This window comes from Pogona vitticeps, chromosome 3 (genome assembly GCF_051106095.1).
Source record: "Pogona vitticeps strain Pit_001003342236 chromosome 3, PviZW2.1, whole genome shotgun sequence".
NCBI lineage: Eukaryota > Metazoa > Chordata > Lepidosauria > Squamata > Agamidae > Pogona > Pogona vitticeps.
In genome coordinates, this window is record NC_135785.1 from 32,543,330 (window position 1) to 32,563,255 (window position 19,926).

Below are 19,926 nucleotides of genomic sequence, written 5' to 3' on the forward strand. Positions count from 1 at the left end.
TAACCTTTGTTACTCAGATGCTTTTGAACTGCAACTCCCAGAAACCCCAGTCAGCACAGCTGGTGGTGGAGGCTTCTGGGAGTTGCAGTCCAAAACTCCTGAGTAACCCAAGGTTAAGAACCAGTGTGTTAGACTAATAAAGTGTTGTCGAATGTGCTTTGGATTCAGCTTAATCACAGCTCCTTCTTTCTTTGCTCTCCTTTTCCTGTTTCATACTTGGATACCATATAGGGTGTAGAGTTCTATTATATATTGTAGAGTTCTATTATATATTGTCTATTGTAAGTAGGGGTGTGATAAGTAGGGGTGTAATAAAGGATCACATCTGATTATACTGGAGAGGTTTGCTTTGCTAGGAGCAATTTCCCTTGAAGCACCCCTTCCATGCATACAAGCATCACTCTAGCCAAGCTCCAAAAAAGAGTAGTCCTGCTGCTGGACCAAAAAGGGTCCAGCTTGAGCAAAGAGCAGAGTTGGGCTGGTTTGCAATCTCTTGCACATCATGTGATTGCTAGAAAATAGCTCACACTGGACCGTGCCATAAAAAGTCCAAAACGTACCTATTTCTCTGTCTGATCACCCTCTTTCTACTGGTGTCCATGGATCTTTTAGATTCAGTGACTGAAATGCTCTTCCTCACCATAGTAAGCCACAGTTTGAGGAGGCCCATTGCAACTTAAGGAAGAGATGACTTAACCGAATCACCACTGATTCAGTGCACCTATCTAGTTGTAATTCGCTACACTAAGCAACAGGCTTTCAGCCTGTGGTTAGAGTTGATCCCACTAGCCTAATCCACCTACTTTTTTCATGCATGATATATAGGAGGAGGAATGAACTAGCTGTACATAGTGTTGTTTCATTTTGTTTTACAACCAGTATGACATAACATTTGCCACATGGTCATTATGCTGCTGCAGTCACTTTTTTTGACCAGCTTTCTCTGCTGCTTTATATCCTGGGATCTTTGTAATGAATTAAGCAGGATCCAGCTGCAATCTTATGCATACTTACCTGAGAGCAAGTCCCATGGAAGTCATAAATTGTGTTTGCATATCTGTTCAAACTCACGTACTTTAACTCTGGTACCTCTGGTGACAGGATTACACAGTGTGCTGGAATGAAAAGCTCATGCTTCTTGTACTTTCAGAACAGTGGACTAAGACAGCTTATAATATTCTGTTGGTCAAGTTTCAGGTTTGTAACTTCATATGCAATGTATCTTGGCATCAGCTTGAAAAGAAGAACTCTGCAATACCAAGACCTGCATGGCCCTGATATGGTTTCCACTCACAATCTAATCTAACCAAAATGAAACATTCATGATTTTACTGGGTTTCATATGGACACTGTTTTAAGATTTAATGGGCCTGCAAAGCTATAAGCAGTGCAGCAAAAGAACTAAGAGTTGTGTCTGCTCAAGGGCAAATCAATAAAAATTATTAGTCTGCCCGTAAAGGCTCATCATTGAACTGCATATGGAATTGTTCTCTTGATTTTTAATGGTCTTATGTCAAAAGATACAAGCTACGTATATTAACCTAAGATTAACGAGTTAACTTAAGTTAAGAACATTAATGGAACAAAGGTTTCTTGATTCCCTTGTCGCCTGAAGCCAGCTCTCTGCCCGCAGCTTTCCTGAAGAATTGGAGGCGCCTCGTCCTGTATGCATGGAGTAAGGGGGAGAAGAATCACTTGATGTCCTTATCTTAGAATCAATTCACCATCTTTTGGTGGTTGATAAATATCCTATCAAGCCCAATTTTGGACAGTTCCCTCCACCCAGGCCATCCAGAATTCTTCAGGAGATGCTTTTTGGGGGCACATGGGGATATGGGGTAGAAAAGAGCATGAACAATTCAGTGAACTTCTTCAAACCAATTGATCTTAGTAACTAAGCCTTACAGTGTTGCACAAATTCATCAATAACTTAGAATGTTATAATACAGTAGAACCGCAGTATACGGGGCGGGGGGTGGGGCGGGGATTAGTTCTAAGCCCCCTCCTGCAGATGCCCAAAAAATGGAAGTATTGAGCACTATACATTGCATAATTTCTGGCTCCCTCTAGTGGCCAGTTTTGATAAATACATCCCAGAAATACATATCATTCAGTGGATACTGATCCTGTGGATGGGGCGGGGGGGCTACTGTAAGCATATTTGTAAAAATGATCTGATTTTCCTTTAAGAGGCATAACTACAGTGTTCATGCAGAAGATATACAAAAGCAGTAAAGGAGAAATACAGGTTCACTGCAGATTTTTTATACTTTATATGTATTTGATAATAACTTTTAATGACCCATAGTATTTCAAATGAAGACCTCAAATCATAATTAATCAGCATTATTGAACAATAAATTAATTATGAAATTCAGATAGCACTTAAAATAGGTTTAGATGATTAAAACAAGAAAAAAGCAGAATGCCACAACCAGACATGATTGCTGTCATGCAGTATATCTTACACAGACATGTTTTCGTAGAAAAGACAGGCAGTATTTCTTAAAACTTTCTCAATAATATTGTCTGTCTATTTCCTTTAACTGATTGATTATTTTAAAAGTGGTCATCATAATTAATTATCAACATTTGATCTGGATTTAGTTGTATACTAAATATGTACTGTGATATAACTGTGCCAAACACAGATACAGTAGATCAGTGGGGTCTTGCCATCTTTAAAAAAAGAAAAAGGCAGTGATGTGACTGATTTCCAAAATAGAAAAGAAGAGCACAAAAGAATTAGATTCCAGGAAGATCTGAGCATTGACAAATCGCCAGGTAAGATACTGAAAGCAGGATATCTTTTCTTCTAAATGATAAAAGTTTACGTAGACTAGGTAATACAAACTATAACATGTTTTCTTCGTAATGGAGTTTGTCAGGTAGGAATGTGAACAACAGTAGGACAGCGTTTAAGTCACTAGGGGCACCAGATAGCCCAAGGGAAAAAAAGCCTAAATATATCTGACACATTGTAATGTGAGCTTGAATCAGAAATACATTCCAAAATGGATGATGAGCCTGGCATCTGTAGCAGGAGATGTAATAGGAAAAGGGTATGAATAATTTCCAGCTCCTCATGGTTCCTCTTTAGTTCACAGAAAGTTGAAAATGATACAGACTTTGCAAATATTAACCATACAGTTTTAAGATACCTTTGTGTCAAAGCAGGATAGAGAAAGTCACACATTTGCAGAGTGCATTTTTACTTGCAGGTGGACCCAATTCAACATGTGTCATCTGATTGAAACAATGTGTATTGTTGGACTGCAATTCCCATCAGCCCTGGCTAGCACTACAAATTATGAGGGATGTAAGGAGTTGCCATCTGACGTCAGCCAAAGAGTGTTGTTCACCAACAGTTTTTTGCCAACTTGGAGTACATTGACACTAATTCAATCATTAATTCATTCACCTGATGTATATACTGCCCCATTAGTGCAAAGCACCATTCTGAGCAGTTTACAACAATCAAAACATACAATACCATGTAATAATAATAAAAAAATTAAGACATTAATAAAATAAAAACCAATGGCACCAAGAACAATTATCCAAATAATCTGGGACACTGCAGGGTTCTGTCCTGGTCCTGGTGTTGCTCAATATCTTAAAAAAAAAACCTGGGATAAAGGAGATACTGCTTAAGCCTGTAGATGACACTAAATTGGGAAGGATGGCTAATACTCCAGAAAACTGTATCAGAATGATCATAACAGACTGGAGAACTAGACCAAAACAAAATGAATTTCAGTAGGGCAAACATGAAAAATTAGGATGGGTAACAGCTGTCTTGGAAGTATAGTTGGCAATATTAGACTACAAAGTAACCATGAGTCAATAGTGTGATGCAGTGGCAAAAAAAAAAATTACCAAATACAGTATTAGCCTGCATCAAAAGAAGTATACTGTCTAGATCAAAAGAACAGTACCAATCTGTTCTGTATTCAACAGACATCACCTGATAAACTGTGTCCACTTCTTGGTGCCACCAATTAAGAAGGATATCAAAATGCTGAAATGTGTCCAAGGAGGGCAACTAAAATTGTAAAGGTCTGAAAATAAAGCCCTGTGAAGAATAGTTGGGCATGCCTACATTAGAGATGAGAAAACAAAGAGGTGATATAACAACCATCTTCAAATATCTTAGGGGTTGCTATGTGAAAGTTGGAGAAAGCTTGTTTTCTGCAATTCCAGAAGGCAGGACCCAAACCAATGGCTTTGAATTACAAGAAATGCCAGGAGGCATTCAAGAAAAAAAATAGCTAACTATCTGTCAGATCTGCTTTTACTTGGATTTCTGCATTGAGCAGGGAGTTGGACTCGATGGCCTTATAGGATCCTTTCAAATCAATTATTCGATGATTCTAAGAAAAGAGAGTTTGATTAAACATTAGGAAGAATTTCCTGAGATGGAATGAACTGGGAAGGGGGTAGAGACTCTTCTTCGTGGAAGATTTTAAAACAAAGGCTGAATGGCCATCTGTCAGGGAGCTTTAGCTGTGGATTTTCTGTTTCAACAGGAGTTGGACTTGATAACCATTGCATCCCTTCTACCTCTACTGTTCTGTGATTCTCTGGACAGCCACAAGTTGCCTTCCCCTGTTTTGAAGCATCTCGAGGTAGTACTGAGACCTGGATGCACACTGTTAGCTGACTGCAAAATTGTGGTGGGCCCTCTGTGTTTTATCAGTCAGGGCTGAAGTTGGCTCATTAAAGCCTGATGATCTAGTCCAGAAAGACAGCTAAACATGAGACAGATGCAGAAATACTGTCTCAGATGGATCACTATTTCTAGACAATTCCATTTGAACTCTGATGCCTCATAAAGGACAGTCTTGGGTAACTGCCTTGTTTAGCTTTGAGTCCCAGACCATGAAGTTAAAGCACTGGAGTTTCTGACACGGTGCACAAAAGTAATCAAACCATTCCCCCCTCTGCCATTACCCTACTCAACTGTCAGCAATTAAAAGTGGAAAAAAACAGTAGCAGAAGAAACAGCTGGTACTGCCAGTGTTGTACACAGAATATACAGGATGGTAAATTTGTTTTTAGGAAGATTCAGCTTCATCTGAAAAGTGAGCTTCATCTTATCTCTACTTTAGATTATAGCCTGTTTCATTGCCCGTATTACATTTGCCCAGAATGTAAACGAACGCAGGTTTGTTTTTTTAGTTATATGAGAAATTTTATAAAATTGTGGATATTACTGTGGTGCTTAAACAGAAACTAAGAAATATCTGTAAGCGCACCAGTGTGGTTAATATAATGAAGGTAGGGTCTTTACTAACATTAAAGTGAAGTTTTTGTTCTGGATGGGAGTAGTGGAAGATGCTTTTATTGACCACCAGAGGGAGAAAAAAGGCCACTCAGTTTGGTGTTGAACTTGAGGCAGTCTATTTATCAGGGAGGTCAAGCCGCTGAGCTGGGAGCCATTTCTTGGCTGTGTTCCTGCTCACAGGTCTTTCAAGGTCAATAACTGTGGTGCTTTTCAGAGCTTGCTCAAGAGATGGGGCTACTGTGGCAATGGATCCAGACTGCAGGCCCCGGCACGCTATTCTGAAAGGCATTAGATAGACTACACAGGACCCAGGTGGGAACTCAGCCTTCTCTTCCTACATTCAGATTCTTTCTAGGTCAAGCTCATGAGCTTTGCTGCCTGAGCCATCTGCTTTGAGAGTGACATTGGATTTCTCCAGGGAACCTGAAAGGGTGGAAACTGAAATGAACAGCTTCATAGAAGTCTGGCAGGGAAATGCTGCCTGTCAGAACAGCTGTTTTAATTTCATCATGGCTGATGATAAACCAACATGAAAAGCACTTGAGAAAGGAGGATTCTTCAGTTTGGATGACTGAAAAGAAAATCTGAGTGTGAAGCAGCAGCAGCTGGACTGTGTGATCAGCCACAGCAACCCTGCTTGTCTCTTTATATCTACAGTAACTGATCTAATTTTTTTTCAGTGTAAGCAATGTGATATACAACTAAGTAGGCTTACATGCAGAGCAGTCCTGGATAAGGGGGTGGGAAAGATCCCATGATGAACAAGTTTAGTCCCATTCCAGGAGCATATCAGGGAAATGAGGGACTTTTGTATGAAAACCTACTCCTGACATATCTCTGACATACCTCAAGAATGCCTGAATTGAATTCAGCGGAAGCACTGGTGGTATTCCTTCACCCACAAAGATTTCTGCATGAGTCCTAGAAAGGGTGTGCTATCTGACTGCTGGTCCTCCTCTCCATTTCTCGTTTGTCCCTCTTACTCCCTCCCCAGTCAGGAAATAGGATTGCTACATCATGTACCCTTGATTTTGATGTAATTGTGGGTCAGGTTTATATCCAAAGAGGGGGAAAAACTGTGCAAAGCAGTCATACCTGTGAAGAAAAGTAAATATCACTGTAAGCCAAATCTGTGGTGAGAATGAAGACTGCAGTAAGACATTCTAAATTTAAAATCCTAAAAATACAGCCTGGAGCTAATACGAAGGGATCTGAATTCTGAAAAGCTGAATAAGCTGTTGGGGGTGTATATGAGTCAGTATCTCAGACACATTGAAGGCAGCTTTTTGAAATGTCAGAACATTCTTCTGTTTTGAGTAGGAGAAATGGAGCTACGCCTGATACACACACAGCCCACATCATCCAATCCTGTTACATGCTGGTGTGTGCTGCTGTAGGCAGGGTATTTTATTAGGAGCAGGACAGAAATTATTTTCTCAGCCATGAAAGCTTGCTGGCCATAGGCATCCTTCAGTCTCGAGAGACTATGGTAACATGCTCTGAATTGAGGAGTGTCCTCTCCAGAGCATGAAGCCTGGGTAAGGTAATATGGAGGATAGGCTGTTACCCAAGCAGCAGATCCCCCCTCTCCACATTGCTGAAATGGTCCAATGGAAAGGCAAGAGCCAATACAACTGGTTCCAGCAATGTCGCAGGAGTTGGCAGAAGGACACAAACTGCCTTCGGGACTCCAGCTCCGGATTTTGCCTCAAGGTTAACTCCTGAAGCCTTTTCCATGAGTGGATATAGCCACAAGGCAGTGGAGGTTTGAAATCGGAGTTTTCCTTCTCCTAGACGGGCTGCCTTCCATGGCTGACGAGCCCCACCTACCCGGCCTGCTCTTTAATAGTGCAAAAGTATGATCTGATCCTTAAAACTTTCCTGACTCCCTGGCTTATGCAAATCTCATTGCCTTTCCTATTTACCATATTAAGGCCAGATATAAAATTTGAGAATTTCGCGCGCCATTAGGTGCGCGGTCCTGGGACACGCTCTTTTAAATCAGGAAGTCCCACCCCTAGGCCCCAGCCCCAGGCCATGTGCTCAGGAGACAAAAAGAAAGCCCAGGAAAAAAAAAACTCAGCAAGGCATCCATGCAAACAGACCTGGCCTTCGCCCTCAGCCCAGCTTCCAGGGAAAAGGGTCCAGGGTCCTGGGACACGCTCTTTTAAATCAGGAAGTCCCACCCCTAGGCCCCAGCCCCAGGCCATGTGCTCAGGAGACAAAAAGAAAGCCCAGGAAAAAAAAAGCCCAGGGGAAAAAAAAAAGCTTGCTGGCCAACCAAGGGCAGAAAGAGTGTACCAGAAGCTTCTCAGTTAGAAGGTGATAAAAACTTTCCGCTTCAAAGCTTTATTCTCTGCACAGTAACCTTCCAGATGAATCTCATGAATGTTTACCGACAACCACTTATCAAACAGAAACAAATAATTTTGCAAAGTGATACAGGAGTTAAAACAAATGTCTCAACTCTTAAGAGTATTCAGCTTTTATCTGTGAAGCTGGCATCTCATCTGTGTCTGCCCCAAATCACTTGTATCACAGATGGATTTTCCTGCACAAGCTGAGATTAAAAATTATAGACCACTTAGTATATATTACAGAGTTTAAGAATTTACATTGCCAAATATTTACCAAGTATCTTGTGAGAAGACCTCAGGGCCTTGCTCATGAGTGACATGCAAGGAGGGGCAGGATAGGCCCAACAAACCTAGCTATTTTGAAGCAGAGATTGGGACTTCTGACCTATGGGGCAAAGGTAGACCTCCAGACCTCTTTTTCTAGAGGTCAAGGCCACTCTCCCACACCATCTCCATACAACAGTACTTACCTTTTTAGTCTATCCTGCTGTGGCAGTTCGTGTCATTCTGCCAACTCCTGTGATGTTGCTGGAACCGGTTGTATTGGCTCTTGCCTTTCCATTGGACCATTTCAGCAACGTGGAGAGGGGGGATCTGCTGCTTGGGTAACAGCCTATCCTCCATATTACTTTACCCAGGCTTCGTGCTCTGGAGAGGACACTCCTCAATACAGAGCACGTTACCATGGTCTCTCGAGACTGAAGGATGCCTATGCTATGCTATGCTGTGTCGCCTGATTGCAAAGTTGATGGAGGCAAACTTGTTCATGTTTCAGAAAAATGATTCCTGAATGCAAAAGCTTTCTCTCTCCACTTTTCTACTTAACCAAGGTCAGAGTCACTCTCTGCACTTCTAGCTCTGGAGGACCAAGAATTCTATTGTCAGAACCAGGGTCCTGATAGTTTTGACTGGGATGATGCAGATTTCAACAAGAAAGTTTTCAACAGTGGAGTTAGCCCACCTACTGTGACATTCTGATTATTTAGCTTCTTGTTTGTGTTGGGTTAATAGAAAACAATAGAAACATTTAGAAATGTGATTTCAGTTTATTTTTAAGTATGTGTGTGTACAATATGTGTGCATATGCATGTATGCACGACTAACCATACACTTCTCTTGCAAGTCTTATTGCTCGGCCACATTATTTGAAGGAATTGCACATCTAGAGGTGAAACACAGTAACGATAGGACGTATGCATTTCCCTTAATATGATGGATCCCCCATTTATGTCTTGAGATACTACCTCACTGGATTTTTATAGGCAGTGTAGTGGATAGCTTTACTGAGTCTCCAGGATCTATTGCCTGAAATTGAAGGAAGGTTGAACATTGGAATTCATGGTTGCAAATCTAGGACAGAGCTGGCTGGAGAGCTCAGTGGTTTATGTATCTGACTGTGGAGCCAGCAGTTAGGAGTTCAATTTCCCACTGTATCTCCTGTGATAAGAGCCAGCCTGTGTGGCCTTGGGCATGCTTCACATCTGTGTATTCTCTATCTTGAAAACCCTGGAAAGGGTCATAAGAATCGACTTGATGGCACACCATACATACATACATACATACATACATACATACATACATACATACATACATACATACATACATACATACATACATACATACATACATACATACATACATACATACATACATACATACATACATGCATGCATACATACATACATACATACATACATACATACATACATAGCCTATGGCAGCAGGGGGCAGAATCTGATAGAATATTATGATTTTTAGAAAATATATCTAAAAGTTTTCTTTAAATTGTTATTTGATGCAGGGGCTACTGTCCTTTTCCCTAATGTTTTCAACATTAATTTGTGCCTTTATTGATGACTATTGCCTTGCCACGCTTTCCCACTATAAGAAAGAGAAAGAAAGCTATTAAGAAATACTTAATAGCTGGTAGAAAATTCTAGGATGTGCTTTAAAATGGAAAATGGGAAAGAATGCTGAGAATGAGCTCTGTGCAAATATAGTTTTCTCTCACACACCATTATTCACCATCTGGTTCCTCATTTAAAGATTTGACCTCACTGGAGATCCTGAGAAAAGAAGCTAAAACCATTAAACTTTGGGTCAGAGTCTGAGACCAGGCCACCACCTTCAGAAAGGATTCACAGACTCAGCCGCAAGAGAACTAGACTGGATTAAAGACACACTAGAATTCAGATGAGGGTTACTATAGTTCATAATATTTCCACAACATACTGCACATTCACAGAGGGTTTCTACAGAGAGTTTACATGCATTTTGACAACCTGGTGCAAGTAGCTGTTTGTCCTTAAAATAACATTTAACAGGCATAACATTCATTGTTGTTTAGACTTCCATTTTATGATCACATCTCACATATCCAGCATTACAATTCTTATACTCTCCCTTAATCATTTTAATATTTCATTCATATAATGTTTCAGGGTTTGACACTGAGTTGAGGGAGGATGACTAACATGAAACATTTGCCGTAGTATGGACAATAGTAGACGGGAATAGCATATTATTCCACAAAATCATAATTGCCTATGGGTTGAAAAGTACTGGCAAATCTTTGCATCACAGTATATAGACATAGCTCTATATACTGTTAGGATCTGAGAAGATCCAAAAAGCTAGATTCTAATTAATTGTTCAGCATGGCCTTGGGGGGGGGCTAAACAAGATTAGTTATTCACAGTAGTCAGAACTGTACTTGAAAGAGTGACTGAAGAACAAGTAGCTATGCGTCTGGATTTGGGCTATGCAGTTGATACCAGCCGAATATCATAGCCCTGTCTATTGAAGGTGTGGTTTTAAATGGCCCCCAAAAAGAAGAGGTGAAATAGCAGTCAAGAAACAGATATAATCCCCCAGTCTTGATTATTTTTAGTTGCCAAACAGAGGTGTAGCAGGCACACTGAAGCCTCTATTATCTCAGGCCTCCAGGAGGTGCTCACTCTTCTACTCAATTGCTGCCACCAATACTTCAGTTCAGTATCAATTAGTTAAGGAGACAAGTGTTGCTTTAAAACTAAAACATGTTTATTTGATCAACAAAATAAAATAGGTACATCACAAGTTGATAATCAATATTTCTCACTCACTTAACTCACTGACACACAGAACTCTACTCTCACTGACTTATTGGCCCACAGACTCAGTAAATCTCTCTCACAAATCACTCAAATCTCTGTCTCACATACTCCACACACACCCATTTATATCCCAGCTCCTCCCCCTTTAGCACCACCTTCCATCCCCTCATTGGCTGTTTTTCCACTGCTCAGCTATGACAGACAGGTGAGGGCAGGGCTGAACGCTACAAGAGGCACCAGCATTTTAAAGCAATAAAGACCGACATTTTATTTCATGATACAGATAGCGACCGAGGTATTGTCTGGTTGCCTTCAGTTTTATATAAACGAGAATGCTGTGGACTACTAGGCAACCTACCAGACTCACCAGAGAAAACAAGGTAGGGTGGGGTGAGGGGGCCAAAATTGGAAAAGAACTCATCTAAACCAGTGGTCCCCAACCTTGGGCCTCCAGATGTTCTTGGACTGCAACTCCCAGAAGCCTTCACCACCACCTCTGCTGGCCAGGGTTTCTGGGAGTTGAAGTCCAAGAACATCTGGAGGCCCAAGGTTGAGGACCACTGATCTAAACCAACCAGACAACCTTGAGTTATGCCATAAGTAATTCCCAGCTTTGGAACACTGGAAAATGAGTGGCAGGCATCACAGAGCTTCTCACATCTATCTGTGGTTGTGCTGCCTCAGGATGTTAAGGGTGGCCTTAACAAACACCAGAATCCCACTCCAGCAGAGAGACTTCAGGATGCTACACTGAGCTCTCTTGGGGAAAGGTCTGTGGACTAAATCAGTGCAATTCCGTAGAAAAAGAGATTTCCAAGGATTGTTGAGCTTTATCAATGAACCATATACAGTATATCAAAGACAGCTCCTCTACAGTGAGCGATTTTATTTATATTTTTTGAAGGATTGTTATACATCCCATTCCCACTCCCCTGTGATTGTTTCTGGTCTGTTCAACTAGACTGAAATTTCTTCCTTTCATAATATTTTCTGGGATAACATAGATCTCCAACATAGCTTATTTTGTTGCTCCCCCCCAAAAAATATATAAGAACACCTTATTGGAAGGATTCCAATTGTATCTAATTCAATGCTACTTTTTCTGCACCCATTACAACAAAATCAAATCATGCTGTATACTTCAAGATTTTCTGTTTTTATTTTCTTTGCATTTTCTTCTTCTCCTACCTCCCACTTTCCCTCCCTTTTTGTGGTGAACCAGCAAGAATATACTGGAATGTTCTCTAACGGGGTGTATGTATGTGTGTTTGAGAGATTCCAACGGCTGTCTTGCATTTAATGTGCAAATGGAAAATGGCCCCTTCTCACAAAGAATTCCTTCTTTTTTATTAAAACAATTTACAGTGCAGGAATAAACTATTCCTGATTGATAGAACATATGAAACCTGTTTGTGTTTCTGTTTAAATCAAATAGAATTGACTTGGACAAAGGCTATAATGCTATAAACTTTAAGCAACCTATCTTTCTGCCAAAACTGCACAGGATATAGTTTGACAAGACAAAAAGAAATATAGATATAAGGTATTCCATTTTCTTTAGAAAGTATTCCTATGTGTTATTTCTATTTATTTATTTATTTATTTATTTATTTATTTTATTTTATTTTATTTTATTTTATTTTCAATATTTTTTTAGCCATGCCATTACCAATGGTCTCTGAGTGGCATACAACAATATTAAAACTTTAGATAATTAAAACCATTAAAAATAGGCAATATTATAATAATACCCTATATTAAAAACAGTCATTAAAATAAATCCTGCTGCTCATATGGCCAGCTAAAGGATACTATTTAATTAAAATGCTGGCTAAACAAAAAAGTCTTTGCCTGGCGCTAAAAAGCCAAAAGTGTTGGAGCCAGGCGGATCTCTATAGGGAGGGTGTTCCAAAGTTGGGAGGCAATAGCCGAGAAGACCCTATTTCGACATGCCATCCCCCTCACCTCTTTCAGGGATGGCACCTTCAGAAGGGCCTCCTGGCCTGATTTTAGAGGACGGGCAGGCTCGTATGGAAGAAGGCGGTCCTTTATGTAACCAGGTCCCAAGCCGTTTAGGGCTTTATATGTCAAAGTAAGCACTTTGAATTGAGCCCGAGCAGCAACCAGCAACCAGTGTAAATTTTTCAGAACTGGAGTAATATGAGTCTGCCCGGCAGCACCACTTACCAGCCACTCAGGCCAGTTCTATGCCACTTGCAGTTGCCGGACTGTCTTCGAAGGCTGCCCCATGTATAGCGTATTGCAGTAGTCCGGTCTGGTTGCTACCAGACAGGAGAACAACGTCTTTTTTCCTTTGTCTGACTTGTTTCAAAGGAAAATGTGGCTGTATATTTCATCACCTGAAACAGCTGAGGTACATTAGAATTTTATAGCACTACCATGGCATTTGTATTAGTTTCCTGCTGATGTACCAGATGGCATTTCATGTTAGCATCCTTAAACCATTTGATGATCAGAACCAGTATGTACAAAAGGGCAGGAATATTCAAGAACCAGTATGTACAAAAGGGCAGGAACTTAAGATAGAAAATAATCTATTTTTAGCTACGCAGGATATGTTAACTTTATTATTTGTGACTCACTGTTGCAATCCACAGACAGATAATATATTAATGATGGGTTGTACTATAGCTGTCTACAATCTCAAGCTTTACATATCCTTCCAAAAGTTTATAATCTTTATATTATGAGCATACCTTTAGTAAATTATCAGCCTGAATGTTGACAACACTAATGACAGCACTCATGATGGTCTACAGCAACAGCTCTTAACCTCTTCTTTACCGTGGACTCCTGTTAAATATCTTTTGTTGCTGTAGACCACCAAGACTTAACTCAAGATTCTATACCTAATGTAGTACAGTGGTGCCTTGCTAGACGATGATAATCTGTTCCACTGAAATTGCTGTTTAGCGAAATCATCATCTAGCGAAAAGCATTTCCCCATTGGAATGCATTGAAACCTGTTTAATGAGTTCCAATGGGGAAGAATCGTTGTTGTCTAGCAAAGATCGGCCATAGGAAAGCCGCTTTGCGAACCGCCAATCAGCTGTTTAAATACCTGTCTTGCAAAGCTTAGGTCCCGAAAATACCCATTTTGCGAGGACAGAGGGAGCTGTCAAAATCATTGTCTAGCGAAAATTGGTTTGCGAAGCAGGGACCAAACATTGTCCAGCGAAATTTCCCCATAGGAATCACTGTTTTGCGAATCGCTATAGTGATCACAAAAAGTCAATGTCTAGTGAAAAAACTGTCATGCGGGGTAACTGTCTGGTGAGGCAGCACTGTTACAGTAAGGTTGCTTTGATATGTCTCCGTTTTTGTCCAGTTGTAGTGCAAATTAGGGGGACATGCAAATTCTTTCTAATAACTGGTCCTTGATATTGGCTGACAAACCACTGATTCACTTCTTAACTGTGACATTTGACAAAAGGTATTAAGGAAAGGTTCTTGGCAGCTTTCTTGTTCATCAATGCAGAAACCATAATTTTTGCAGCAGCACTATAAGTTCTTCACCTATTGTGTGTGGTTCTCCAGTTTTTGCTGTTAGTTGAGAAACTTCAAATGAGGTCCTCACTGCATTTTAATTTTTACAATCAGTTGTAGTCTTCTTTAACATTTTCTTACTTTCCTGAAGCTCATTCTCCTTACTTTAGAAAAAAAATGATGTTCTTTCTGGCATGTTCTTTGTTTAGTATCGAGATGTCTTTGCAATTTTGACGGTTTCATGGCCTCATTGGACAATATCTCATAACACAACACACACTGTGGTACTTGCTTGTCTTTGGGACCTGTACACATGATGCCATTCAATAGATATTCCTTGCTATAATGGTGACACTTTTAAAGATCTTTTGAAGAAGCTAAATTTTGCTTTGTTACAGGATGCACCCTCGTCAACAGCATTGGTTCCTTTACATTTCAAATTCAGCCAGCAATCCATTCTGGGGCTCAGCCAAAATGTATTGTTACAAAATTCACTGCGACAATATTGAAAAGTCACTTTACCCAACAGTAACCAAACTATTTTATCGGCAGAAATCAAAGAAGAAACACAATCACTGACATTGACTGACTTGGACTCTCTCTTCCTGTGGCTTCTGACTGTGCAATAGACAGTAGAAATGTCACGTGCTGTCTCCCAGCAAAATTCACTTTGCATGTTCTCACTGTGTACAGAAATATCAGTCATTTTTCATTATCAGTCCTTACTTTTGTTTGTTTTTAATGGAGGTGGTGGATTAGAAAAGCCAAGTTTTACACAAACAAGCAAGAGAAATTAAGATCTTCTTTCTTTCTTTCTTTCTTTCTTTCTTTCTTTCTTTCTTTCTTTCTTTCTTTCTTTCTTTCTTTCTTTCTTTCTTTCTTTCTTTCTTTCTTTCTTTCTTTCTTTCTTTCCTTCCTTCCTTCTTTCTTTCTTTCTTTCTTTCTTTCTTTCTTTCTTTCTTTCTTTCTTTCTTTCTTTCTTTCTTTCTTTCTTTCTTTCTTTCTTTCTTTCTATTTTAACTGCAAAAGATCATAAAATTTCCTCAAGCCTTTGCAGACACTTGTGAGTCCACATACCACAGGTTAAGAACCTGTAGTCTACAGCAGCAGTCCCCAACCTTTTTAGAACTGCGGACCGGCTGAGCCTCTTAGGAAGGCGGGGCACACACCCCCACGCTTGCGTGCTCTCGCGCGCATGTGTGAAGTGGTGGGAGAGTATGCGTGTGCCACCGCCACTATAAACACTCCCCCACCCCTTTGTGCATGTGCAGGAGCACCTGCACACACGTCCACACACCCACCTCTTCACATCAGTGCTCAGGCATATGCGTGAAGGGGTGGGGAGCGCTCATGCCGGCGCTGGTATGTGTGTGTGTGTGTGCAGGGGGCAGGAGGTCTGTTTTCACAGCCCGGTCCAGCTCAGGCCACGGACCGTTACTGGGCCACAGACCAGGAGTTGATGACCTCTAGTCTACAGGATACCCTCTTGTGCTCACTACCACTCACAAAGAGTCACCAAGCAAGGGAAAATCCCACAAACTGATGCCTTTTCTTCATTAGTTAACTACTTCTTATTCAAACACAAAATGATTGTCGTGGCTGTTTTTCAACAAGTTGTCTGTCCTTTGTTATGTAAAGCTTGGCACCCTTTTTCCTGCTGGCAATGTGGCAGAAAAAAAGAATAGATATATTGTCATTGTGCACAATATCATTGATCTTAATCTTAATCTTAGACCAGCAGAGCAGATCAAGTCCAGCCCCTGTCAAGGAGGCGCAGTGAGGGATCAAACTCCCAACCTCTGGCTCCACAGCCAGATACCTAAACCCTTGGGCTAGGCAACATTCAGGTAGGGGGCCAAATAGTCTGACTAGGCATTTCCTTTCATTCCTGTATACCTAATAAAGAGGATGAGTCTGTTAGTGATTTTAGAGAGAGAGAATAAACTTGTAGATGTTTTGTGGTTTCAGCTACATATTTGTTCGTTTGTTGCCTTTCTTAGTAGCTATAGGGTTCGTATTTCATTTTTCAGTAACTCTAGCCAAGAGTTTCCCTAGTGAAATCAAGCATCACCAAGAACAAAATTGGCCCTTGGTCCAGAATCTGAATGTAATTTTTGGCTACTCAAATGCTGAAGTTAGCCAAACTAAGACAACTGAAAATTCTAATATGTTCTCATGAAACCATTTCATCCTTCTCCATTTAAGATCCCCGCCCCCCGGGAAACAGGCAGAGCAATACTATATTCACCTTGTGTTAGTAACACAGATACAGTATCATTTTGGCAGTGAAATGGCTAGAGCCTCCCCATGGCTGTATATATCTAACAGGCTAAGAAAGCTCCAGCTTTGGGAAGCCTATTAGCTAGCCTAGAGTCCTGCCTTTCATTTGGAAACTAGGGTTGGGAAGAACAAGTCTATTATCTGTTGTAAACTATAAAATTCAAGATTAAATATTCAGCAATATTCTGTCAAGACGTTTTATTGAGAAATTAGTCTGTTGCTGTAAGGTACAGTGGGGTCTTGACTTAAGAACGGCTTGAGTTAAGAACATTTTGACTTAAGAACCACTCTCATAGGAAAATATTGACTTGACTTAAGTACTTAGATTTGAGTTAAGAACTGAAAAAAACCCACGTGGGAGGCAGGGAAAGTGCAAAATGTGAACTTTCAGTTAACTGTTGGCCAGTAAAAAGGGTGCCCGTCTGCTTCCTCACTCCTCCCAGCGTTTAGAGAGTGGATTGGGAGACAGTCTTCAGACTGCCTGGTACTGTCCTGCCTGGACTGTATTTTCCCTGCCTTCCCTGAACCTTTCTTGACCTAAGAAAAAAAGAAACAAAATATCCCCCTCCAGTGGTCGAAGGCAGAATAGCAGCTTCCCATTAGTTTCTATGGACAGAAAAGAGCAGATACGGATCAAATGGTTTTCAATGCATTCTTATGGGAAATGCAGATTTGACTTGAGAACTTTTTGACTTGAGAACCGCCTTCCAATACGGATTAAGTTCTCAAGTCAAGACCCCACTGTATGTCTAAACTGGCTAGAGGTGCCCTAGAAATAAGTGTAGAGTGACTTACACCAGACCGAATACTATCCGCGGAAGATAATTCTTGATTCATTTTCAGATGTTTGGTTGGTTTACTTTAACTTTGTGGAACAGTGATTACTACTCATAGAAAACAATTACAAACTCTATACTTTTTCTCAAAATGGGGATTAGGAAGTAGCATAGTCAGTAGGTAGATGTACCAACTACAACATTTGCTTCAGATCCCAGCCAAGTGATTTGAAAAACAGCCCAGTTCAATGCAGGCCATTTTTGAAGGTATATGATCTTATTCATGAATCCTGTGTCAGAAATCCAGATAAATTTGCAAGAGCTGGATTAAATTTCCAGGCTTCTGCCTCTAATGAGGGGAATATGCCTTCCAAATATCAGACAAATTGATGAAGGACATTTTTGGGCAAAATGGTTTCATATTTTGATTTAGATTTTTTTTTTTAAAAAAAAAAAAAAGGAGAATGGTTTTTTTTTCATGGCGGAACCGGACAAAATATTCAATGTTATTTTTAGTTTTACTGTACATGGTTCCCTCTATAAATAAACAAATATTCAATAAATATTGTGCTGTTATTCATCTCCAGGTAGTAGCCTGAGAAAGGTGGGTTTGAGGCTTAGGCCCCTGTTGTTGGCAGCCTGGCTAGCTTCTTCTCCTGTCATGGCAGCTCCACATGGCAGCTGGGGAGGCTGCAGAGACTTGCCGGGAGATTGACACAGGTTGTGGGAAGTATATGTCTCTGAATTGATTGTTTATGCTTTGTAGTTATGTTTTTGGTGGCATAAGAGTTATAAGATTTTGAGCTACATGGGGGTCTGGTACCCCTAATCCCAGTGTTGTTGAAGGGAGAAATAATACATTCAGTGGTTGTTGTGGGTTTTTCGGGCTCTTTGGCTATGTTCTGAAGGTTGTTTTTCCTGTGTGATGACCTACTGAGGGAGGCCGACAGGGGTAAAGTGTCCCTGTTGGTCCTCCTCGACATCTCAGCGGCCTTTGATACCATTGACCACGGTATCCTCCTGGGGAGGCTCTCCGAGTTGGGAATAGGTGGCCTGGCATTGTCCTGGCTCCGTTCCTTCTTGGAGGACCGCCCCCAGAGAGTCCAGCTTGGGGAGAGGGTCTCGGCCCCGTGGAGCCTCAATTGTGGGGTTCCACAGGGGTCGATTATCTCCCCAATGCTATTTAACATCTATATGAGGCCGCTGGGTGGGGTCATCAGGGGGTGTGGAGCTTCGTGCCACCAGTATGCGGACGACACGCAGCTCTACATCTCCTTTTTGCCAACCGCAGGAGAAGCCGTCCTGTGCCTCCAGCGCTGCCTGGGGACTATACTGGAATGGATGCAGGAGAACGGGCTCAGGCTGAACCCGGACAAGACGGAAGTGCTGAGGGTGGGCCCCCCCACAGTCGGGGATTTGGGTAACTCCCTCTCTTTTGGGGGGGTGACTCTCCCTGCTAGGGATGGGGTACGCAGCTTGGGGATCCATCTGGACCCGGTGCTCTCCATGGAGTCACAGGTGGCATCGGTGGTCCGCACCGCCTTTTTTCACCTTAGGCGGATAGCCCAGCTGCGGCCCTACCTGGAAGTGGGGGCGCTCACCACCTTAGTACATGCGCTCGTAATCTCAAGATTAGACCACTGTAATGCGCTCTACGTGGGGCTTCCTTTGAGGCTGCTGCGGAAATTACAGGTGGTGCAGAATGCGGCGGCCAGATTACTTAGTGGAGTGAAAAAATTCCAACATATTTCGCCCACTCTGGCCGCATTGCATTGGCTGCCCATCAGGTTCCGCATCGACTTCAAAGTGCTAATGCTTACGTATAAAGCCCTAAACGGTTTAGGGCCTCGATACTTGGCGGAACGCCTACTCCCACCAAGTTCTACCCGGGTCACACGGGCGAGCCAGGAGGTGAGGCTGAGGAGCCTAACCCCGAGGGAGGCCCGGAAAGAGAAAACAAGAAATAGGGCCTTCTCGGCGGTGGCTCCTCGCCTGTGGAATAACTTACCTCCTGACATTCGCGGAGCTCCCTCGCTGGGCACTTTCAAGAATCTATTAAAGACCTGGATGTTTCGGCAGGCCTTCTCATAAAACTATTTTTTGATTTTCTTATCTCTTTATTGTCTTTTTTCTCTTTTACCTGTTTTTGTATTGGTTGTTTATTTTTATTGTATTTTAACGTTGTTGTAAGCCGCCTAGAGTAGTCCTCGCGACTAGATAGGCGGGATATAAATAAAATAAATAAAAATAAATAAATAAATAACGTTTCGCCAGTCTCTGTGGCCGGCATCTTCAGAGGACAGCACTCTGTGCTCTGGTGTATTTTGCTTGGGGGTGGAGTCCGCTTGGGAGTGGAGTCCTCTGAAGATGCCGGCCACAGAGACTGGCAAAACGTTAGGAAGAACAACCTTCAGAACATGGCCAAAGAGCCGGAAAAACCCACAACAACCATTAGATCCCAGCCGTGATAGCCTTCGCGAATACAATACATTCAGTGTTGCTTGATGCCTGCTGGAGTCAGGTGTCACTTACCAGAGGGTGGCGTCACTAGAAGCAGATGCAATTATATCCAGTTTGCTAGTCAGATTTCTGCTCTGAACAGTCTATTTACACCTTATAACCCC